The 24,885-nt window shown below is 42.3% G+C and overlaps 1 protein-coding gene across 1 annotated transcript in view; it reads left to right on the forward strand.

Moving 5' to 3' along the window:
* The window catches only part of LOC116278332 (uncharacterized), a 75,378-nt gene that overhangs the window by 25,362 nt on the left and 25,131 nt on the right, over window positions 1-24,885 (forward strand). The gene's annotated exons all lie outside the window — the stretch shown is intronic.

The following is a 24,885-nucleotide window of genomic DNA, read 5'->3' on the forward strand; positions in this document are numbered from 1 at the left end:
TAAAGGAAATTGAAGACAAATTATAGACAGTTACTGATGAACCACAGTGATAGTCTGCGTATCTGGATCTTTGGGTGGAGGACAGGCTGATGCTGAGGGCATTGTATTCATTCTAGGAAATGAGGAAGGTGGGAAATCAGTTGTTTAAATATTCATTTTGGAATTTCTTCAGAAGAGTGTAAGAAATTATTATGGGTAAGACACATTAAATTAAATTAATATATCAATAAGAAATGGTTTAATCTAGTTAAACCAAGAACAAATTTAATTTAAAAGGAAAATAATAAGAAAATAGAAGAAAGTAACTATCTGATTATGAAGCAATGAGAAAATACAATGTTAAAAGTGAGGAGTGTAAACTGACTATAATACAATAAGAAAGAGAAAAAAGTGAAAAGTGGGAACTGTCAAGAGCTAATGATTGTTTTGAAATTACAAGATGATGTATATAATTTTATATTATAAATAAAAATATATTGAAACATATAATTATTTGACTTATAAATTATTAGTAAAGCTGACCCAAGAAAAGACAATAAAGATGAATTTTGAAATATAATTCCTTTGCCCTAGAGGCATGAGACTCAGATGGTTTTAGGGCTGCATTCTCTTTTCCAAGGTCAGAAGTTTTCCTGTTATTTAAAACTTTAGAGAAAGAATAAGCTGCCCTATTCACTCCATGAGATTACTGACACTAAAATTTTAGTACAAAAAAAGAAAATGATCAGTTTCACATGATACAGATACAGGAATCCTAAGTAAAATCTGAAAAAACAAGTATAGAAATATGCTAAAAAATATGGTTAAGGAATACAAGAGTGATTTACCATTAGGAAGTATATTAATTTATCATGTTAATTGATTAGAGGACAGGATGATTATTTCAGTGTATGTTAAAAAGGCATGTGATGTGTCTCAATGTTCCACTTCCTAAAAACTCTTAGCTCCAGTGGATACTTTACAACTTAAGAATACCTATTAGTTCTCATTAATATGAGAAACAGGATATCTAGTATCCTGTTTTTATTCAGTAATTTGGAGGTCCTGAAAAATGTGATTAAAGAGAAAAAGAGAGGAGTTTTGTATAAGTTAAAGGAAGGGACAAAATTATAATTAGGCGATAAGATTGTTTACCAGAAAATCAACTGAAAGGATGCCCTGGTACCATGGAAGATAAATGCATAAAAACCAATTACTTTCTTATATTCTAACAATAGGTTTTATTTACAGTTTGTTCAAAATCCGTTCAATCCTGTGTCCTAACAAGAAATAGGCAACATAGCACATGTACACAGATGGGTATGTGTATGTATATGAAATCTGACTGACAGAAATAAAAGCAGAGCGGAGTAAAATCAAGCGAGAGAATACCGTCACCCTTTTTGGAAGGACTTGGTGTTACAACATTATCAGTTTGCACCCAGATTTATTAATTCAGTGCAACTCCAATCAATACTCGAAACATTGTTAGGAAAATCAAGAAGTTTATTTTAAACTTGGGCATAAGAAGAAGGGAATGAGATTCTTCTCTTACACCTTAAATGTGTTCCAAATGCATAAAGAACTGGAAACAAGAGTATTAGGTGAAGTCAGTAAAGTGCCTTTAAAGTCCTGGTTTGAGATGAGACAGTTTCTAATCAAAGCACACTGCAGAAAACACTAAAGATTCAAAGCTGAGGTTTCTTCTGTTTCAAACCAAATAGTAAAGGCACTGTTTATTAAAAAAAGATGTGGTTTTCATGAACTCTACAAATTACTGTATCACTTAATTAAAAGACAAAGACATTAAAATAAGTATTTAAAATATGTCACTGAAATATGTATATCATCCATATTCTATAATTGCTAATGGAGAAATATGAAAAGTCATGAGTGGTCAATATACTAAAGAAATAAAAATAGTCAATAAAAATAAAAATGTTTTCCAAAATTTTGCTCACTTCTAATCTGAAATACAAATTGAAGCATGATGCTATGTTCTGCCCATCAGATTTTGTACAAATTAAAAAGATTTTTATTTACGTTCACTGTTGCAAAGGGTGTGGAAAAAAGGACACTTATATTCATTGGTGGATGTATAAATTCTTGGTAACAACCATTCAGAGGAAAATTTATTAGCGTTAAACAATTCAGGTCTCACAGTGTGACTTTCAGGAATTTAGTCCTCATGTGGTGAAGGATAACATGTACAAGAATTTTAACTGCAGTGTTATTTTTAGCAATAAAACCAGGAAACAGCTAGTGCCTGTAGTAGGGAGGTAGTTGAATAAATTACCATACTCTGATAAATTAGAAAACTGTAAACAGCCATTAACCTGAATGCACTGTCCAACCTGTTCTGAGAAATGTCCACAATATATTGTTAAATGGAGGAAGACAATTGCAAAAAGTTACGTTCCATTTTAACAGAAAGAACATGTATTTGAATACATAGAAGGGTAGTCGTGGAATTGTTAACAATAGTTACTTCTGGGAAGTGGGATTGAGGTTTGAGGAATAGACGCTGACCTTTTATAAATATTTACTGATGGGTTTTTTGTTGTTTGTACATTTTAAAATTACCAAGAAGTGCAGAGGGTAGAGCCCAGTGGTACAGCGCGTGCTCAGCACGCTCAAGGTCCTGGGTTGTTCAACGCCTAGTACCTCTATTTAAAAAAAGTTAATCAATAAACCAATTACCTCCCCCTGAAAATAAGATAAATTAAATTACCAAAAAATGTAAATTTGCTTTATAGACTCAATCCATTTTAATGACTTTAATTACAGGTGTGTTAAGTGACAGGCAAAGAAGTGTGTTAAAAAAATGACTATAACTAGGATGCACACCTAGCGCTGCCCCACAGAGCACGGATGTGATGGTGCGCTTCATCTCAGAAACACGCTTTGTACCGAAACAGAACCAGATGTGTTGTGCACTCCCAGCAAGAGGGCTGTGATCGCTGCCGCTCACGGTGCTTCTTGTTGACTCTGCTTCTCTGCCCATATGACTTCTCCTGGATCCAGTTCCATCTCTCTGTCTCCAACTCCCCTGCTCCCTTTGGTCCAGCCATCATATCCTCAGTCTGAAATCATTGTCTTGGTCTTCCACCTGGTTTGCCTTTTTCCAAAGTGGTAGCCACTGTCTTTTTGAATAGAAATCAAAGACTTTATTTGTGATGTCGGCTCCTCCCTTCTTCTGACCCCTGGTGGCCTCTGCCTCCATTTCTGCCATTCTCTCCCTGCATTCTGGCCCTCTGGATTCTGCCTGGACCTCACAACCACCATGATCAGTGCTCTATGACCCACGTTGTCCCACACCCCATGAGGCTTCTCTCTAGGTATATTCAATGCTCAAGTGTCCCCTGGTGGCTGGCGCCTTAAAGGGCCACCTCTGCCAAGACTACCCCCAATTCCACTGCTTCCCCTTTCCCTGTTTCTATTATAAGTAAAACTTCTCACCTCCTGGCATGCGTATCTCCTCTTTAATTTGAGTGTTCAGAATCTTCCTTCCCTCCCTGAAGTGTTAGCAATGTGAAACTGTCGACTTTCTTTTCAGTTTTAATTAATCTTCTCCAACTCGAGCACAATTTTATCAGTTGTGAGGAAATGTTTATTTTATCTTGATGTTATGTCTGCCATTTCCTCATGTGATTCCCTCCAGGTCTAAAAGTCTTATGTTCTGCTTCCCTTCTACCATGATCAAAACCAGTTTGTGCTCATTACCTAGTGAGAGGACGTCATTTGTGAATAAAGATACTAACTGTGAGGCTCAGACTTCATTATGTGGGGGAAACAACCTTGAGAACTCCTCAGACTGCACTGAGGAGTGAGTGTAAGATGGTGAGTGAGAGGTGGGGGGGGGGACAGTGATGTGGAGGTTCCCCCAAATTGTCCAGTTGGATTTCTTCTTCAACAGAAAACTCACATTGCAGCATTATCACAGTGAAATGAAACAATCTCCATGTAATTTATCAAGTTTATTTTTTCATTTGTAGCCATTGTTACATTAGAATATAGATTTTAAATAAAAATTCCTTTTTATAAATACCATTTAACTCCATCTGAAAGGTAATTATCTTTTTTTTAATAATACATATTCCAAAACTTGCTTTGATTTAAATTTAGGACTATTGGCAATTTATCTCTTGAAAAAAATACTGCTATTGGCAACTAAAAATCTATATTGATAATCTACATGTATTTTCAAATTATAATGCAATTTTATACAGAGAAGAAAATATGAATGTAGTGAAATAGATATGTATGTATTTCACATGAGATTTAAGTATACTCGTTAGTAAAATCGTCTTGAGAGATGTGGCTTAAACACCCACTGAGTAAAAGATCAGCCCCTCAACTACAGCGTTTTCACACCGCTGATAAGTGATAATCCAAGCTTCCTGCGAATGTAAAGAAAATAATCCCACGTGTGTTGATGTGTTAGGAATTGCAATACATTTTAGACGGGACAAGCTGACCATGAAGGAGCTCACTGGTGTGTCCAGCATGTAGAGCTGGAGGAACTGTAGCCCAAGGAGGGGGTCCTCTGCCCCCACTGGCCTCAGTGCCGCTCAGGTGGAGATGCACTGGGGTTGGTGAGTGCAGCCTGGTGGCTTTGGAGGCCTGAGTGGAGGGGAGGAAACATCTGTGCTTTAATGCCCAGGCCGCTCCTGGGGAAAGACCCTCCGGCCCGGTGCTTGGCCTCCTGGCTGGTGTGGGAAAGCCCCTCGTGGTGTGGTGACTCTCAGAACCTCTTCCAGGAGCTTGAGCACTTTTATCTCTAGCATCTCCTCCTCTTTAGCTGGCATCTCCTTTCTCTGTCTTCAGTTCCTGGATCACCAGAGAATTGAGTTCCTTCATAAAAATCAGGATGACCCTCATCCCCTTTCTGTAAGTGTCGGTGAGGCTGGGTTTATTGAGTGACTTTTTCTATCCTGGCATTCTCGAAAGATGTCTCCATCCCTGCATACTGCTTTTAGGCAGCACAAAGCTTGCCGGTGAGTTGGCATTTGTCCTCGATCTGTGCAGCCAGTGTTTTTGTGAGCTGCTTTTCTTGTCTTCCGTAAAGACGACTTCCAACAGACTGAACAAGTCTGAATGAAAGTAAAAGGCCCATCAAGAAACTGGTGACAGTCAGACACACCACGTCTCCCACTGGAGGCTCTGGAATGTGACCATGAACTCAGGCCATTGGGCAGCAGCACCACCACCGCCTCACTCAGCTTCCCAAACCTCAGCCTAAAGCCAAGCTGTGCAGAGGAGGGCAGCCCCTGCATGGCACTGACCCACCACAGGGCTCTGCCTGGTTTCCGTGGGTCCTCCAACCACAGCAAACCCCCAAACACCCCAGCATCCCGCCCGGAACGCAGCCAGCACCTGGCAACCTGGATTGGTCAGGTATCCAGTCTGTTGAGGGAAGGGGTCAGTGGGAGTCTTGTAAATATATTCTCTCCATCCTTGTCTGAGGTTAATTTTTCTTTAATTCTTACTGTTTATATGAACGTAGAATTGAAATGCAGTTAATAGTATCACCTTTAAGTTCATGGCTTGACAAATCGTAAAAATGTATAACCCCTACGGAATCCAAAAACTGTCAATATGTGTATCATATCAGTTAACACAAAATCCCATCACATTTCAGTTAAAACACACCCACTCTCACCAATTTAGCCTTTTAAAAAATTGTCATGAACATCCATCAGTTTGGCAGTGGCCATACTTCATAAAAATGAAGTAAATCATGTACGCGTCAACGTCTGTCTCTTTTTGCTCTAAGTACTGTTTTTGAGAGCCACACGTTTTCATTTGAATAGTTCATTCTGTTTTAGAGCAGAATAATTTGTCCTTGTAAGAATATATCACAAAAAATCTACCCATTCTCTTAATGGACATGTGATTTAGTCCATATATAGGATATTATGAATAAGTATTTTTGAATATTTATGTAAATTTTTTTCTAAGTGTCTGTTTTCACTTTTCCTGGGTGAAGAATGCCTGCCTGGGGGTGGCAATACTGGGTAGGTATGTGCTAAATACTCTTACTTTGAAGTCGTTTTCTTGTGGTATAATTTACATGCCATAAATTCATCCATTTCAAAACACAATTCTTTGATATTTTTGCATGTTTATAAATGTACAGAGCTGTGTCTCCATCATAATCCCACTTTAGAACAATTCTATCACAGTAAAGATTTCTCAGTCTTCACTTTTCTCTGTTGATTTCGTTTGCCACAGTCTCTCTCTAAGATGCTTCCGCTGAGTCAATACATGATACTGTTTTTATAATTGGTCTTGTTGTTTTGTGCATTTTTCTCAACTCGCCAGCTCCTCCTTCTCTGACGCCAGTGATGGTTTCTCTATTTCTCCCAAAACCCTCAGCTATGTGAGTTGTGACCCAGGATGTAGTTCTTGGACCAGTTTTCTTTCTCAGCAACTCATCTCCTTGCTGACCTTGTCTAGCCTTGTGGCATTACTGACGTCTAAACTGTCGTGATTTCTACATTTACATATCTCTTCCAAACCCTTCCATACAGTCCAGATCACACCCACCCAGCTGCCTCCACACGTCTCCATGTGGGCATCGAACACACTCTGCCTCCTCTCCCTCAGTCTCCCACTTGCTCCAGCACCTCCATCCTGACAGGTGTTCAGGCCCCGACTTTGTGATCTCAACTTCTCTCTTTTCTCCACTTCACCGCCTCCCTTATCAGCAACGCCTCTATCCCCAGTTTCAGAATGTGACCCGCACTTGCCTGATCAGAGCTGCCGTCACCTCTTGACAGGATGAGCTTGAGTGTGACAGGATGTGGTCACCCAGTAGGAACGGTGATGGGTGTCACCCCCATACATCACCACCCCTACCACCCACCTGTCCTGTTTCCCTTCACCGCCCTCATTACCACTTCACATGCCAAGTACATCTTGTGTGAGTTGTCTAGTTCTTCACTGAATTGAAAGTTTCATGAGGGCAGATGTTTTTCACCAATTTGTTACTGCTTTGTTTTCAGTGGGGGGGCACTGCTAGGGTAGCACTATGGGTGCAGTATGAATGCAAATGAAAGAACTACTGAATAGCATGAGAATCCAAAATGTATTGCATTTGCTGTGATGAATCTGTGATTTTTTGCAGATCGTCATGTGCATGTCAGCATATTTCAGTTACTCTTTAGACTTCTGATATAAAATTGTCTTTAATATCTTCTTGGGAAGTAACACTAGAATTAGGAAGATTATGCAGTAAATAGTAGAGGAAAACCTAAAAAGAAAATGAAATACTTAACAAATAATGAACAGTGTCTACCAGTGGTGGGGCTTCACCTCATGGAAGCTTGTAGAGGGGCAGCTCAAGGAAGGGTCTTCATCTCCACTGTGTCTCCCCTCTGAGAGTGAGGGTGTTGCATGTCCATGGATGTGTGTGTAACCAGTGTGGGAAGGCCCAGTTCTGGAAGGCTTGGCAAGGAGTACCTGCTTCCGCTCCCTCCAGATCTGGCCTCCTGCAGATCTCCAGTCAGCTTTAGTCCCTGGGAATTTTCTGGGAAACCAATAAACCAAGTTGCTGTGACATACAACATTTTCAGACAGTCACTAGGATTGTGACTGGTAACTTTATTACTAGGACACATACAAATTTTAGAAACTTTGTTATTTTTATGACATTACTGTTAAGGATATTTATCTGTGCAATATAACCTAAGAAGGTTTCTTACTTACATGATAATGCTTTCCATCTAATTGAACATACCAAATAATCCTGCTTCATTTAATATTTCTTTCTTAGATATCATAGGGGTCCTCAAGTATCCCAAAGTTAGCTGCTGATCAAAATAACTTTCATTAGAATTTGATACTTGGGAAGTTTGTCAAGAATATCAAAAAGTTTCAAAAGACTTGTTCAAATAGGATCATAGGTCACAGTGAAAGAGTACTTACTCACTTTACCAAAGTGGCAGAAGATTTCAAAAGTAAGTGCAGGTCACTTAGAGGCAAGGAAATTCACAGAGCCTGTTAACCAAGAGCAGCATTCTAAGAAAACTTGGCTCTCCTAACAGGAAGAGAGGATGTTGGCGGTAGATGTGGCCAGCATGCAGGTTCTTTTCCCGTCCCAGAAAGAATTCAGAGACAAGACCTGGAGGGTAAGAAAGCAGAGTAAGAGTTTACTAAGAGGTAGTCAGTGCCCTGTCTACAGGAGAGCGGGCAGGCTCAGGTGAGCGGTTTTTCACTCTTCTCTTTACTTTACAGGCTTGGGGCCACTTGAAGGGGATCCCAGGACTCTTCTCAACCACTGTCCCATCTCACAGCAGGTCCTGGTGGGTCTCCTTCCTTCGAGTTGAGACATCCCACTTTCTGGGAACACATTCTTGACAGATTACCGTGCTGCTTGGACTCCAGGAATTATGGCCTGCTAAATGGAAGGGAAATAGACATTAAAAATAGTTAAAATCAAGACAGAAACTTCATCTAAGCCAGTACTCAAGAAATCTTGCTGAATGCTACAGGACGAGGCTACCCTAGCGGTGTCCCACCAACCTCGAAGTCAGGAGCCATAAGGAAGCAACGCCAAAGGAGAGCCGGGTCCAGCGCGGAGGAGTTTCATACTTGGTGAGGTCTTGACCTTTTCTATGCTCAGTGTCCCCACATCGTCTAAGTGCAGCCCTCCTAGGGTGCTGCGCAAATTGTCTAACCTTACAGTAAAACACGAAGAAATGAAATTCTACAAAGTGAGTACGTGGTCCTTCTAAAACGCTACCTTAAAATTTTAACATAGGTGATCAAATCTCTGACCATGCAAGCAGCCAGAACCTTAAAGATTCTGAAATACCTTAGAAATACTGTGTATTCAGTAAATAGTGGATTAGGCTTAAAGAATCGGAGCCCTAAAATACAGTCGATTCATTGATGATAGGACATAAACAGGTATCAGTGGATGCCATTTGGGCGTGTCTCACTATTTATGTGTAAAACGCATTTCACCAAGCTAACATCTGTCTCTCCAATAAATAACAATAAAGGATTATTATTTGTTTCATTCGAAACAAGTAATACATCTGCTTTTCATAGATGCCTTTCCCAGTTTACAAAATTCTTCTCCAAACCCAGTGTGGTTTCCTGTAATTTCAAATAAATACATGTGAATATTGAGATTCATATTACCCAAGTGACTTGCCCAAGTTTTCACAACCAACATTACAGCAGAGCTACTATTCAAGTTTCTATCAATTCACCATAATGTGCATGATTTTCATTTTGTTTTCGACCCCAGTTCTTATCAGAGAGCCTCGATCATATTGGTCTTAGGAAATATGTTGGATTGAAGTAGACTTACAGGATTGGTTAACTATTCAGAGAATAAATAATGACTAGGCTAATGACTAACTGGGAAAAACAGGCAACAAGATTGTAACTCATTCTTTGAATCTTATTTTTACATTTTGAATTTCAGCGTTATTAAGGCATAATTGACATACAGTTGTAGAAAACTTAAACCCTATGTCACGGTGGTTTGATATACATACACACAGTACAAGGATTCTCTCCATGAAGTTAGTGAACACACACATCACCTCAAATACTCACCGTTTGTGTGTGTGTGTGTGTGTGAGAACACGTAATTTCTACTCTCTTCGAAAATCAATTATACAGTAAGTGTTGTCAACTATAGTCATCATATTTAACATTAGATCCACAAAGCTTATTCTTTTCATAGGTGAAAGTCTCTACCCTTTCATCAACCTCTCATTATTTCCCCACCCTCCAGCCATTGGCAATCATTTTTCTACTATTTCTTTGAAATTCACTTTCTCTTTTTTAGATTTCTCATCTATGTGATGTCATGCAGTCTGTCTTACTTATTTTGCATAATGCCCTCAAGTTCCATCCATGTTGTTCTGAAAATGGTAGGATTTCCTTCTTTGTCATGGCTGGTTCCACTTTGTCAATACACTTGAGTGTGTGTGGCTTCCTTATACATGCATCCTTGGATGGTCATTTAGTCTCTGTATCTTGACTATCGGGAATAATGCTGCATGAAGATGGGCGTGCAGATGTCTCTCTGATACCCTGTTTTCATCTCCTGTGGATGTGCACCCAGAAGTGGAAGTGCTGGATCGTCTGATAGTTGTTTTTTGGTTTTTTTGAGGAACCTCCATACTGTTTTCCATTATGACTGTGCCAGTTTCACTCCTACCAACAGTATGTACAAAGGTTTCCTAATGTCCACATCCTCTCCGACTCAGGTTGAGTGTCTGTCTCCTTGATGATAGCCACTCTTAACAGGTGTGAGGTGATAATCTCATTGTCCCTTTGATGTGTATTTCCCTGATGATTCGTGACATAGAGCACCTTTTTATGTCCCTATTGGCTATTTGTACGTCGTCTTTGGAAGAATACTTATTCAGTTCGTCTGCTTATGTATCATATTGTTTGTTTTTTGGATTGAGTTGTATGAGTTCATGTATCTTTGATACTAGCCGTTACTAGATACATGATTTGCAAATATTTTTTCTCATTCCATAGGTTGCCTTTTCATTTTTTATTGTTCTGCTTGCTGTGCAGAAACTTTAAAATTTGATGTAGTTCCACTTACTTATTTTTGCTTTTGTTGTCTTTGCTTTTGGTGTCAAACCCAGAGAATCATCACCAAGATCAATGTCAAGGAATTTACCAGAGTGCTTTCTCCTAGGAGTTTGACAGTTTCAGGTCTTATGTTCAGATCTTTCATCCATTTTGGTTGATTTTTGTGTATGACATAAGATAGGGGTCTGGTTTCACTTTTTGCAGGTTTCTGTCCATTTTCCTCAATGCCATTGATTGAAGAAACTATCCTTTCTCCACACCCTTCTTGGCCCCTTGGTCATAAGTCAAATGATCCCTGATGTGCAGGTTTACTTCTGGGCTCTCTATTGTTTTGCACTGGTCTGTGTGTCCCTATTTAGGTCTGTACCATATTGTTCCGATTACTGTAGCTTTGTAACATTTTAAGTCAGAGAACGCAATACCTCTAGCTTTGTTTATCTTTCTCAAAATTGTTCTGAAGATTGCTTCTTGGGTCTTTTGTGGCTTAATACATTTTAGGATTGTTTGTTCTATTTCTGGGGAAAATCTCATTGGAATTTTAGTAGAGAGTACATTGAACCCGTAGATTGCTTCGAGTAACACGGACATTTTAACAATATTAATTCTTCCAATCCATGAGCACAAAATAACTTTTCATTTATTTTTGTCCTCAGTTTTTTCATCAATGTCTTACAGTTAGTAGTGTGAAGCTCTCATGTTCTTTGTTAAGTTTATTCCTAGGTATTTTATTTTTGATGCAATCATAATTTAAACTCTAAAGCTCAGGCGACATAAGTGCAGCTCTTAGCTCCACTGTATTGGATAGGCCCTCTAGCTGTTCAGCAGAGCACCATTTCCCAAGGGAGGCTGATCACAGATTGATCATGTGGTTTTGTGCTGTTTTGTTCAATATGAATACTTTCATAAGTGGCATTTTTAGCAAGATACAATTTAAAATTTATGTTATATATACTAAATATATATATATATACCAAATAAATATTTTAGATATAAGCATATATATATATTCACTAAATATTCATTTAATACATTACTAAGGTAGGTAATTTCAAGAATCAAATACTCTTTTTGGTCCAAAACCAAACACTGGGTTGACTAGTGACATTTACTATACGCTGAGTTTCTTCATTCTGGTAAGATCAGTGCAGCTTTTCCATTCATTCCATCAAGTTATTTGGCCAGTCTCTCTCTAGGAACAATCTATTTCTTCTTAGGAAATTCATTAAAAGTTTTTTTTAATGTCCTTGGTTGCCCTTCATGCATCTTCTCCTCCTCCTAGTGTATTAAATACTTGTAAAATTCTGGAGGCCACCATGCCCCAAAAAGAGACAAAAGTGTTTTCCAACATGGAATTATTTTATGTAGATGATCCAGCTTCTCATAAAGATTCTCTCTGATTATATAACTTACAGAAAAAAATAGAGAATAAACTTACAAACTGCCTGAGAAAGGGCACATTGTTAGCTGGTCTAGAAAAGAAATACAGATTCTCATTGAATTATTCAAGTTTACCTGTGGAGAATTCCAGACATCATGACCATTTTACAGATTCAACCAACCATGTAACAGGTGAAGGCATCTTATTTGGAATCAGGCAATCAATTAACTATCCAATCACAGTGTCAAAGAATACTGCAAGCAGTACTGTTGCAGTGTTGAGTATTGTTACTGTTACTAGTGTTGCTACCATTGTCACTGTCCTTATAGCCACCACTGGCAGCTCTCATATGTTGAGCCCCTAATATGCGTGGGAACTGTAATTAGCATTTACACAAAATCTCACTTAATATTCTGAACATTTATGAAAGTAGGTCATGTTATTCAACTTAAAAAGTAAAATAATCAGGCACAAAGTCATTAAATAATCTACAGAGAGAAAAATAGTAACTAATCAGTGTTAGATTTAAAACTCAGTACAGCCTTTACAAGTACATGCTCGTAGCCAGCGAACTGTATTACAGAGGAGATCTGACAGAGATGCGTGATGCCAGGCACTCACTAATGGGCTTGGTTATCTTCCTGATAACCTATAGCATAAACGTTATATGTGAAGCTTAAACTTGTATTTTCAGTCACTTGAAGATAGAGAGCAACAGGCATCTCCGTGCGTCCCAGGATCGGGGGTCCGGGTGGGGGCGCGGGCCAGCGGAGGAGGTCTGTCAGGTTTCGGTGTTGTTTCCAGCCCCTCGCTCTCTCCCGTTGCAAGAATTGTCATCGCAGTATATAATCTAGTTTCATATGTGAAAACACGCAGAAGGTATGACTTGTGGTCACGAGTGTACTTACTCATGACAACGTAGAGCTCTAGGTCAGGGATTGATAGGGAGGTGTTTGGGGATTGTTTAGGGGTTTTTTTTTTTTGCTACTTTATTAATTCAGACGTTTCTGGTGGATAATCACAAGGCGAAGTGATCAGCAGGGCATGTCTTACCAGCTCAAGAGGGTTTCTCATGCTCAGTTCTGGCTTCCCCTCAGGCACTCATCATGAAGAAGAAGGAGCGGACCAGGAGGGCCGGTACAGCCCCCACGGCCTGACTGAGCCTCAGGCGGCTCTTATTCTTGATCTGGAAATAACACTGTACCATGTCCAGGGTTCTGCTTCAGACGCTATGAGCCTCTGCCTGGTCCCACGGGCCCCTCCTCTGTGGAGCCTCCAGCCACGGAGTCAGAGATCTGAAGGCCCCGAGCCTGTCCTGCTGCAAAGAAGCCAGGCCACGTGGGGGGGGGTCCTCAAGAAGGTCCTGCAGCAAATGCAGCTTCAACTGCAGACATGGGAGGGAAGTCACCTTCAGAGGATGCCGCCGCCCCTGCTTGTCCTGCCAGCCCTGCTGGGGGTCTGCCCTGCTGAGCCCCCAGCGTCCTAGAGCAGGAAGGAGCCACTCCCCCTGTGCCCTGGCTGAATTCCTCACCCTCTGTCCATGAACAGAATAAGGTAGGTGTCTCATGCCTTGATTTTGGGGGGTTAGTGGATTAAGAAATATATTAAGAGCAAGAAGAATAACACAATTGTAGAAATTCAAGAGGTACAATAGATGCACATTAAAATTTGAATTTCCTTCCTTCCCCATCTGTAGCCTTTTCGGTTCAGTCTCTGGAAGTAACAACTGTTGAGTGTCTGTATTCCTTCCAGATGTAGTGATTGAACATTCCCAGAGCACTGGCCCTCTGACAGGCATATCTCTGAGGGCTACTCATTTACTCGTTTACTGCAGATAGTCAAGTGACAGACGAAAGGATCCTCTGTTCCAGCTGTTCTCCAGAAATGGGAATCTGAGCTGCTCATCAGCATGGCTGAGTGTTGGTCCTCTGCTCAGATGGGTGTGTCGTTTCTAATGTATTCTCCAGTTCTTCTGTGTTTTATTCCTCAGTTTTCCCATCCACACCCACTGTTGTCTATCAAGCTGGGAAGCATTCAGTTTCTTCAATTAGAGAACGTAATTTTACCTATTCTTTCCCACCCTTGTTCACTCACCCCTCACTTGGGCAGTTCTGGAGATAATCTGACACTGTCTACAACCTTACACCTCAGCAGTGATCCAGTCGATTTCTTCTTGTAGCTACTTGGGGAGGAGCAGCGGGGAGGAGCAGCAGTGACAGAGGTCAGTACTAGAGCATTCCAACCTGGCAGTCTCCCTGCTTTGTTGGAAATACGGCAATTTTCTCGTCTTTCTCCTAAAATTTTCACTTGTTCCATGTTGGGGAGGGGGGACTGACTTAACCTTTCCTGAGCTAGTTTTCATGACCATATTTTAAGTAGGGGTGTGACTTGGTGTCGAATTTTTAGCCAGAACCCCCATTTAAACCTAGAGTTTTGGCTGTCTAAAAGTCTTTGTTTGGAAAACCACTTACATGTTTTCCACAACCCACTGGTAAAAATACAGTGATTCCTTTTTCTCGATTATTCAATGGACAGTTTTGTACCTACGCAATGAGAGGGACACTTTTAATGAATACGCAAGAGATTGAGAGATTGTTAAATCCAGAGATTTAGTTGCATCCAGGGAAAAGGAAGTAAAGCAGAAAGTTTTACATAATTTGATAAATATTTGCATAGGGAGAAAATGTGATATTTTACAATTGAATTCCTACTAATGCTGCTTTTCACGTGGAAAAAGTTTTAAATTGTTCACTGTAGAAATGTCTGGTCACTCAGGAATAGTAGAAATGGATAGAAACAGTATTTCCACCAGAATGAAATCTCTTCATTCTCAAAATGTTAGTTTTATCCCCCTTCACTCTGAAGCTTTCAATATCAACAGTATTTGGGGAGCAGGCCTTTTTCGCACAGAGCTTGTTTTCTTAACCAGAGAGTGATCGTGGGTGAGCCTGGATTCAATTTCTGAACTAAAATTAAAATGTTGGCTCTGAAATGCCACCCTTGTCCACGGAGTCACACTAGTCCAACAGACGCAGTTGGGCCCAGGGTCCACAGAGATTGGCTCCCTCAGAGTTCCGTGGTGGTCTGTTCCCAACGGCCACTCTGTGAATGGAGTTTGGTTAGTGGTTGGAGATGAGAGGCTCTGGTGATACTTCACTGGAAACTAGTGGAAGAGTTGCATTTGAACATGGGAAATGTCTGCTGTTGTCAGGGTAGGTTCCTCCTGACCCTCTGGTCCTTCAAGTGGGCTGCTTAACTTGCTAAAACTAGCTTCCGTGCCTATTTTCCATTTTTACTACTTTAATTTGTCTACAGTGGTATAGATCTGTTGCACACCTTTCTTGTGTTATTTAATGTATATTTTAAAACCTCTGTCAAGCTGGCTGCCTCGAATATTTTTCTAAATTTAGAAAAATGTACTTTTTCCTAGTGTGAATTTTATACACAGTCTTCCAGAGAAGAGACACGGGAAACAAACCACGTTGTTCTCACCAAAGCAGGAGCACCCTGGTGCTGCCCCTGCAGTAGGTGTTACAGGAAAGGGGAACGACAGCTCAGGTCTTCTGAAGGGACATCTCAAAACCTGAAACCAAGTATTGGCAGTAAAATGCAGAGATGTTTAGAAAGGAAAGAAACAGGGTTTTTAAGGTGGGATCTCCACGGGTTGGTGGGGACAGGACCACTGGCTGTTTGGGTGCTGCCTGGGAGTGTGGTGAGAGGGGGCAGTTACACTGGGTCCATGGAATGAACATTTGGCAGCTGAGGGAAGAGCCTGTCTGGTCGTCCTCGGAGAGAGTCCCGGGGGGTGATGTTCAGGCTGAGGTTGTGGAGGGGACCCTTTTAGAGGCTGTGGTTCTCTGTCCCTGTCGCTCCAGGATCTAGAGAAGGATGAGCGAGTTTCTAGAATAGAGACTAGATTTTGGTGAAGAGAATGAGCTCCTGCCCATTTTCTGACAGTTCTTTGTCCAGGCTACGCAGTCAGGTGATCAGATAAAAAGTCAGTAAGACATTGTCACACAATTAACTAGGCAGCAAACAGCAGCCCCGATGCTCCTCCCCACTGAATTCACATTGACTTATTCTCCAGGGTGGGTCAGTTGAAGGAAGCTAATTTATGGCAGAGCCAATAACGTGCCCTTCGGTTGAGAATGTTCTGAGTTCTGAGCCAACTTGGGAGCCAGAGAGTCAGTGGAGGTGGTCATCTGGTCGTCAGGAAGGTGTTGTGTGAGATGGCTGACAGTGTGGAGAGTTCCAGGAGGGTGGCGGCAGTTGGAGTTGCCCCTGGTCCTCCCATTCTGAAAGGGGGGAGGGCTTTGTTTGGAGGAATCTGTTGTACTTTCAGTCAGAAATGGACACATAAAGGCAAAAGGCTGGTTGAGGATTTGGACTGTTTTCTTGGCTCAGCCTTCTCAGGGGCAGCGGTTCACCTACAGAACCCTTGGGGCGGGAGGATTTGAAGAGAGGGTGAGGGGACCTCTTGGTTCACGGTCCAGAGGATGACCTCAGGCCTGGCAGGTCTTAGGGGGTCAGGGATTTGTGTCCTAAGGGAACCAACTACATTGCTGTCCCAGATTCACCACTCCTCATTGTTACGACTCTTGGAAAGTCACTCTAAATTTCAGTGCTTGCCACTGTAAGATACGGCGTGTGGCCCCTACTTGACACGCCCTTCAGCTGCAAGTGGGCTGACGTGGGCGTCAGAGGAGACAATAACACATACTCTCCATGGGCTGTGTAGCGTCCTTCCCATGTAAAGGCTGAAGAGTAAGATTCCATCTTCCCTTTCTTTGGAGCCATCAGATTCCCTCTCCAGATTCAGCCACTGCACTTTGTCTAGCTTTTTCTCACAGTCATTCAGTGATTGAACACTTAGAGAGCAATCGAGTCATTAGCCCATTAGTTTTCTTAAGGCTTTAACTCTGTTGAATCATTTTTGGCCTCAGCATGATGTGCTAAGTAGGCTGTGTCAGGACAGGGAGCTGGGGCGCGAGGGCTCTGCGCCACTTCCCCGGGTGCGTGGTGCGCGTGAGTGGGATCTGAAGCCAGGCCCTCAGGCATGGGCACTGTGCTCTGGTTTACACCTAGAATGTAAGTGCATTTGTCCACAGGAATCTGTGTGTTGGGTGTTTTGAGTGCATGCATCACAGTGCAAGGTCTTCCTAAGTCAGACGTTGACTCAGGGCGCCCTGTTGGGCAGCTAGTGAATAAAAGGATCAGAAATTGAGCTGTGAATGAATTACTACTAATTTCCCTATGCTCTTCTGCAATCAAGATGTCAATAATTCTCTCTGTTGTAATGCATTTTCCAGGACATTGCTTCAAGAGGTTAAGAAAATCAACCCGTAAGTGGGCCAGATGCATCTGCTGCTGCCCACCAAACACGGTCGAGCCTATCAATGACGTGACTGAAGGTACTGTGGGCATTCCCTCATTACGTTCAGTCAAGAAAAATTACTCTAGTTCATCCAGTGTCCCGTATTTAAGAGAACACTCTAAAAATGCTAAGAAAGCCATGTTCTTTCATTTCATGTATTCAGTCTGCTTAACTGCATTGGTGGTTTTATAACTAGAGAAGTAAAGATACATTTAACAAAATCTGGTTTATGTTTAATAATAGTAAAGATGGTCTCTAAGCTCAGGCTAAATTGTGACTGTTAGCTGAACTAGGTATCTCTCTGAAACCATGTTTCCACAGTTTTAAAAATTACTATGCAAATTTAGAAAAGGATTATATGAACATAAAAGTTGGACAGCTAATACAGAATGTTCCCAGATCCCCATCCGTCCGGTTTCCCCTATTAACGACATTCAGCATTACTGTTGTGCATCTGTTACAATTAGCAAAACAATGTGGCTTATTTTTATTAAGTAAAAGTCCGTATTTTACTACGTTTCACTCTTTGTGCTGTGACATTGGATGAGTTGTGGACCCAAAATGGAATATTATTCAACTAGAAACAGGAAGTAAATTTTGAAATATGCTACAGCGTGGATGGACCAAAATAAAAAAATACTATCAATAGTGAAATCAAGCAGCACAGAAGAACAAGTACAGTATCATTGTACATTTATTAGGTAACTAGAGTAAGCAGACCTCAAAGAGAGAAAATAGAAATTACCAAGAACTAGAAGCAGGGATGAAGGTGGAGTTACTCCTCAGAGACTACAGCTGTTATGTCAGATGTGATGAGAATGGTTTGGAAATAGACAGTAGTGATGTGTAAACAGAATTATGAAGGTAATTAATGTCACTGAATTAAATCCTACAAATTCTTGCTAGGATAAATATTCCATATGTTTCAAAGAAATAAAGTACAAAGAATCCGATAGACTAGATGGTGAACACGGCGGCAGCAGGCAGGCTTGTAAGGAATCTGAAATAGTCTTGTAACTCTTGAGAAGTGGGCATTTGACGGGGCTGTAGAATGAGCAGGAGGAGGCGTGAGTCTCTAATTGACACCCAGTGTGCAATTTAGTGTTTACCCTTTTCAAACAGACTGTATTGAATTGCTGAATTTCCCCTTAGCTAGAATGCTAAAAGTTCTCTTTCACATTTCTCTCAAGTTCCTCTTTTCTCCTTTTAATCCACCAAAAGTGACCCAACAGCAGTTCAGATCATATTTAACTCACAGCCATAAACTCCCATTCCATGTCCGCCTCAGATAAGGCTCTCTGAGTAACTGCTGAGCCACAGCACAGTGTCCTGAGTTTGCCCTGTGTTCTCCTAGGTCTCCCTAAGATCGTGATTGAGGACCTGTCCAGTTACAGTCCGAAGGACAATGCGGTTATACACAACGTAAGCTTGCCAATCTTTATCTGAGATAAAAAAAAAGTTGCTTCATTTCCTTTTATGTGTCTCATTCAGAAATGAAAATTTGACAACATACATTAAGATGATACAGAGAAATTTTGAGTTTGGGTAATTTTGAATAAAAAGTCTGTACAAACAAGAAGTGATTTAAAAGTTTATTTGAAACATTGACAGCGTGAGTTACAAACTGTGCAACAGGGAGCATTTTGTTCAGAAGAATAGTTTTCCCCTTGAAAACACTTTTTATATTCTGATCAGCTTGGAATTGGAGGAACTTCCATGAAAAGTTCTAAATTACTCCAAAGGTGTCCTTGCTGTTTTCTTTTGGGGAAGTTCACTCAACTGTGGTTTCCCGTCTAGTTTCTTAAGGTCACCAGGGGAACAAAACATCTATGCCCATAGTCCGGAGGATGCCATGGTCTTCACAGTGTTCTCTGTTCTCTATTCCCAGGTGAATCGGGGCACCAAGGAAGACAGCGAAGATGGTATGTATTCTGGAACCCTCCTCTGCTGAGGAAAACTCTAGGTGACAAGGAAGCTTGGCCTTTCTTGCTTCCTTTGTTTGGTTTTAGTTGATTCTAGTTTCCCACTGGGAATGAGGATGATGGATGCGGTGAAAATAACGAATTTCCCAGAAAAGAGTGGTGCACAGATTGTCCAGTCCCTGGAGAAAGGAGGATATTTAGATGGTGTGGGTTTGTTTCTGTGAAGATTCAAGGGGGAGGTCCATGTGTGCGCCTCTGTGGTGTGATTGTGAATCTGTCCATGTGAATGTGTGTGTTTCCTCAGGAGCTAATGCCCTATTACGCAGCACAACTCTGTCATAAGATGAAAAAAATTTCAGGGCACACTCTCTCTCCATTCATTCACTCTTGCCTCACCACAGATTTTCGTAGAGGTTTGGTTGAAATTCCCTTTCATCACATGGAGATGGCTCAGAGACGAATGACCCAAGCTCTTGATCTGCTACATGGAAAAGCCAAAATATGCAAGGTTCCAGTGTGGCTGTTCTGGACCACTGACTATACTTCCCAGTCAGTCGGGATTGTTAGTGATGGAGCAGGAGGTTCCCTGCTCTGTGCATGTGACTGAAAGTGCTGCAGTCCCCAGAGATCCCAGACACCCCCAGTCACTCTGCAGTGGCTCAGTGGTCGCAGGACTCAGGGTCGGTACAGGTGCATTTCAGAGTTGACCCTGGCCTAGTCCTGAGTGTGAGATGCAGCCAGGAGACCAGCCTGGTCCTGGTCGGTCAGCGATTGTGAGAAGTGTGAGGCCTCCTGCAGGACAATGCAGGTCGACGTCTGTCAGTGCTGGGGCCATTGCTTAGCACGTGGCCCCAAACAGGAAGAAACGGAGAGATTTGCTTATAGTCCATTACATCACTGCCAGCCTTAGAAATGCTTGTTAGCCCGGTGCCCACCCCCCTGGCTGCAGATCTCGTGCACAGCTGGGTTAGAGACACCGGTGTGCACTCGACAGCTCCTCTCCTTACTGAAGTCTCTCTTAATTAAATGTCTGGTGGAAGTGTTGGGGGGTCTCTGAGTCAGTGGACACCCTTGGATGGTTTTGAACAGGAAGAGTGGGAGCAAACTACCACATGAGTGACAGTGGCTCTCCTTAAATGGTAGGATTTTAGTATTTTCGTAACTTCTGTATCTGATTTCCTCATCAGACATTCCAGTAAGAAGACATAACAGCATTCATTGCCTGGGATTGAGTTCATTCCCTCCATAAAGGCCATTTTTCACAGAAAATGGAAAAGGGGGGTGATAAATACAGTAGCAGCCAGTCTGGCTCCAGGGGGAGGAAGTGATGGAGAAGTCGGGAAGACAGAAGCCATTTAGTCCCACTCCAGGCAGGCAAAAGAAGCCATGAGAACCGGTCCCTGAAACAGCTTGCAGCGTAGAGTTCACTCCCTTTTAGCTTGACTGGTTCACGCTGACCCCACTCGCCACGGACAGGGAGCAAAAGGCTCTGTTCCTCATCCGCCTGCTCTTCTCTCTGCCTGACTTCAGTCCAGCAGCATTTCCGCCTGTGCTTAGTGACGTCCGCGTCCGTGCGCTCCCACCCCATGTGCACATTAGGTCTGGCTCCCTGAGTACTTCTTTCAGCACCGCCGATTTACTAACAGCTACTCTGTGTCTTAGATCTTGAAGACCTGACGGAGTTATTAGTCGACATGCCCAACAAGAGGGCAGCGGAGAGGCCCCCGAATACCCCCAGGGTAAGTTCATCTTTCTTTACCGGAGAGAAGAAGGTTGCTTCATTTCTCTTACTTTTCATCAAATTCAGATGTCTGACGGTGTTCAGTATAAATGATATTTACAGTTTCCTTGACTGGAGAAATGTTCTTGAGTGAAAATCTATTACCAGTACATCCCTGGTTCAAAGGGTATTTTAACACTGACAGCATGAGCTCCAGACTGTCCATGATTGAGCGATTCTGTCAGTAGACTTTCTACCCCCTTGAAAAGAGAATTTTGTATCATCCATGAAGACTTGGTGCCCTTTCTGTGGGTGTCTGACCTGTTTTTTGAGGGGCCATTAACTCAACTACTTTCTCCCACTTGCTTTCCTAAATTAACCAAGAGATAGCCAGACTTGTGCTCTCCGTGCACAGGGTGGTGTGATCGCTGGGTCCTCACAGTGTTCTCTTTTCTCTATTCAGCTGGCTTGGATCAGCAATGACGATGGTATGTATTCTGGAACCTTTCTCTGCTGGGAAAAACTCTAGGTGATGTAGAAGCTTAGCGTTTCTTGCTTGCTGTGATTGGTTTTAGCTGACTCTGGGTTCCCACTCGGAATGAAGATGAAGGATGCAGTGAAAAGTAATAGATTTCTGAGAAAGGAGTGATGCCCAGATGGTCCAGTCCCTGGAGAAAGGAGTATATTTAGATGGGGTGGCTTTATTTCTATGAAGATTTTGGAGGGAGGTCCATGTGTTGCCTATGTGGTGTGATTATGAATCTGTCTGGATAAGTAGTGTGTGTTTCCTCAGGATCGAATTACCATTTACACCCCAGAGTACACATATCCAGTTTCGAATATAAATATCTCATCACCAGCGCAGGGTAGCTGTCCATTCACTCATTCTCACCTCACCAGAGCTGTTCTCAGACGTCTGGTTATATTCCCTTTCCTCAGATGGAGATGTTGCAAAGTTTGACGACTGACATTTATTGACAGGTACTTTGCAGCCCAGAGAACACCCCTGGTGCAGACAGTCTGACCAAGTGCAGTATAGGGGGATTTTTTCACAACTGAGTAAGAAAAAAAAGGAAGAGAGAATTTCTATGGTATTGGTCCTGTGGTGACTAGTACATTGATTACACTCCCAAAGATAGGAAAACAAATATCCTATTTTCCGTTTTTTTCTCTGTTCTTCTTTGTGCCTTCCTTTACCACTCAATGTAATGCCCCAAACATGTCACTTTATAATTACATAACATCCACATCCGTACACTTCCACCCTGTGTCCACATCAGTTAAGACTCCTGAATAATTGCTGTCAGCGCGGCCAATGTGCTAACAGTTTCTCTGTGTCTTCCTAGATCTCATGGAGAGCAAGAGGTGGTACTCACAGGAGAAGATGGGAGAAGAGGAGACCCCATCCAGCACTGAAGTAAGTTCACCTTTCTTTACCTGAGAGAAAAAAGTTGCTTCATTTTTTTTTATTTTTTATGAAATTCAGATATCTGACGGTGTTGAATACAAATGATAGTTACAATTTCCTTGACTGGAGGAATGTTGTTGAGTGAAAGTCTATTACAGCACATCCCTGATTCAAAGGGTATTTTAAAAATGACGGCATGAGTTCGAAACCATCCCTAATTGAGCGATTTTGTCAGTGGACTATTTTCCCCCTTGAAAAGAGAATATTGTCTTATCCATGAAGCGTTGGGGTTTTTTCTGCGGGTGTCTTCACTGTTCTCTCGTGGGGCCATTAACTGAACTGCTTTTTCCCAGCTGGTTTTCTAAGGTCACCAAGAGATGGCAAGGCTTGTGCTCACAGTGCACAGGATGCTGTCATTCCCACAGGGTGTTCAAAAAGTGTTTCAAATTGAAGTAGAGTTGACTTAAATTACTATGTCAGTTTAAGGTGTGCAGCTTGGTGATTCAGTATTTTTACAGATTATACTCCATTAAAAGTTAGCACAAAATATTGGCTCTAATTTCCTGTGCTGTATAATCAGTCCTTGTGGATTATCTGTTTTATACATAATAGTTTGTACCTCAGAACTCCCTCCCCCTCTCGTGCTGCTCCCCCTTCCCTTTGCCCTCTGTGATAACCACTAGTTTGTTCTGTACCTGTGGGTCCTCACAGTGTTTTCTCTACTCCCAGGTGGAAGTGTTCGAAATGGATACCGGTACGTATTCTGCAACCCCCCTCTGTTGAGGGAAAATCTAACCTGATGAGGAATGCAGGGCCTTTTGCCTGCTTTGGTATCAGAGGCACTGATTCTTGGTTCATACTAGGCATGAGGGTGGAAGATGAAGTAAGCGAAATGGATTTTCCATAAAAAAAGAATGCCCTCTTTGTACAGTCCCTACAGGGATCGAAGGCATTGTGCCAGTGTGGGTTGTGTGTGTGAAGTCAGTGTGTGTCCTCAGTGAGCCTGAGTGTGACTGAATCTGTCCATGTTAGTGTGTGTTCCCCTTGCGGAACTTTCCCACTTTAGCATCATAAATGTGTCTGCTTTATAATAGAAACTCTCATCACTGCACGCTCTCTGTCCATTCAGTCCCTCTTCCCTCAGCACAGCTGTTACCAGAGGTTTGGCCAACATTCCCATCCCCAGATGACGATGGTCAGAGATAAATGGCCCAGGCGCTTGACCTCCCTAATGGAAAACCAAAGTGTAAGCCAAGCTGTGGATGTTCTGGACCACTGATCTCTGCTTGTCCTTCAGCCTTGGGATCATTCATCAGGGAGCAGAGGGGCCCCTGCTTTTATATCCGTGCCTGGAAGTACTAGTCTCCCGAGGGCCCAGACGCCGCCCATCAGTATAAGGTGGCTGCATCTTCGGCGAACCCTGCGCAGGTTCAGGTGCATTTTAAAACAGTCCACTTGGGCGTAATCCTGAGTGTGAGACGTACTCAGGAAGCCAGCATGTTCCTGGCCAGGCACAGGGTCTGAGAGCTGTGAGGCCCCATGGGGCACGGTGCCCGTCAGCATCTCTCAGTGCTGAGCTCATTGCTCAGCATGTGGCCAAAGGCAGATAAGAATCAGGGACATATTTTTTCGTTTTTGATGACATTACCGTAAGCCTTAGATCTGTGCAAATCCTGCGGGCACACAAACAGAGAGTCAGTCGGTGGCAAATGAGAATTGAAAATGAAACGTGGTTAGGAGCCTGGTGTCCATCCCCATTGTTGCCAATCTCCTGCTGAGGTGACTTACAGACACCAGCACTCACTCCAAGCCTCCTCTCCTTAGTGAACTGTCCCTCTGATTGGATCACTCATGGGAGTGTGGACATTCACTGGCTCAGTGCACCCTCGTACATTTTATACACGAGGACGACCGGAGGAAAGTGTCACCTGATTGACAGTGGCTGTTCTAAAATGGTCAGATTCAGTATTGTGAAATCTTCAATGTGGTTTTATAAGTGATTGGTGAATGGGTGTAATAGCATGCTTTGCCTTGGATTGAGTTCAGTTCCCCAAGAAGGCTTGTCTTACTCCAGCACCAATCTTGTAAGAAGGGAGGAGACATGCAGTAGCGACAGCTGTGACTCCACAGTAAGAAGTGGTTCTGGATGAGTCAAGAAGACACTCACAGTTGAGCCCACATTCAGAACAGGCAGGCCAAGTCAAGGGAGTCTGTCACTGAAGCACAGCATGCACTTCAGTGTTTACTGTTCTACAGACTCACTATTTCACGATGATTAGATCCTCCGCAGCTAGAAAGCCACAGGCCCTGTTTTTCGTCTCTTTATTGCTCCTCACCTTTGCCTGCATCATCCACCAAAGATGCTGTCCAGACAGCACTTCGTCCATTCTCAGTGTCCACCCGCATCCATACTCCCCACCCCAGGCTCCCATCAAACAAAGCTAGTTAAGGAATTCCTGATGAGCACTGCCCCTGTCCTGACAGTCACTCTGTGTCCGCCTAGCTTCCACCGAGGACCCGCTGGAGTACCTT

The sequence above is a fragment of the Vicugna pacos genome, chromosome 23, assembly GCF_048564905.1.
Source record: "Vicugna pacos chromosome 23, VicPac4, whole genome shotgun sequence".
Taxonomy (NCBI): domain Eukaryota; kingdom Metazoa; phylum Chordata; class Mammalia; order Artiodactyla; family Camelidae; genus Vicugna; species Vicugna pacos.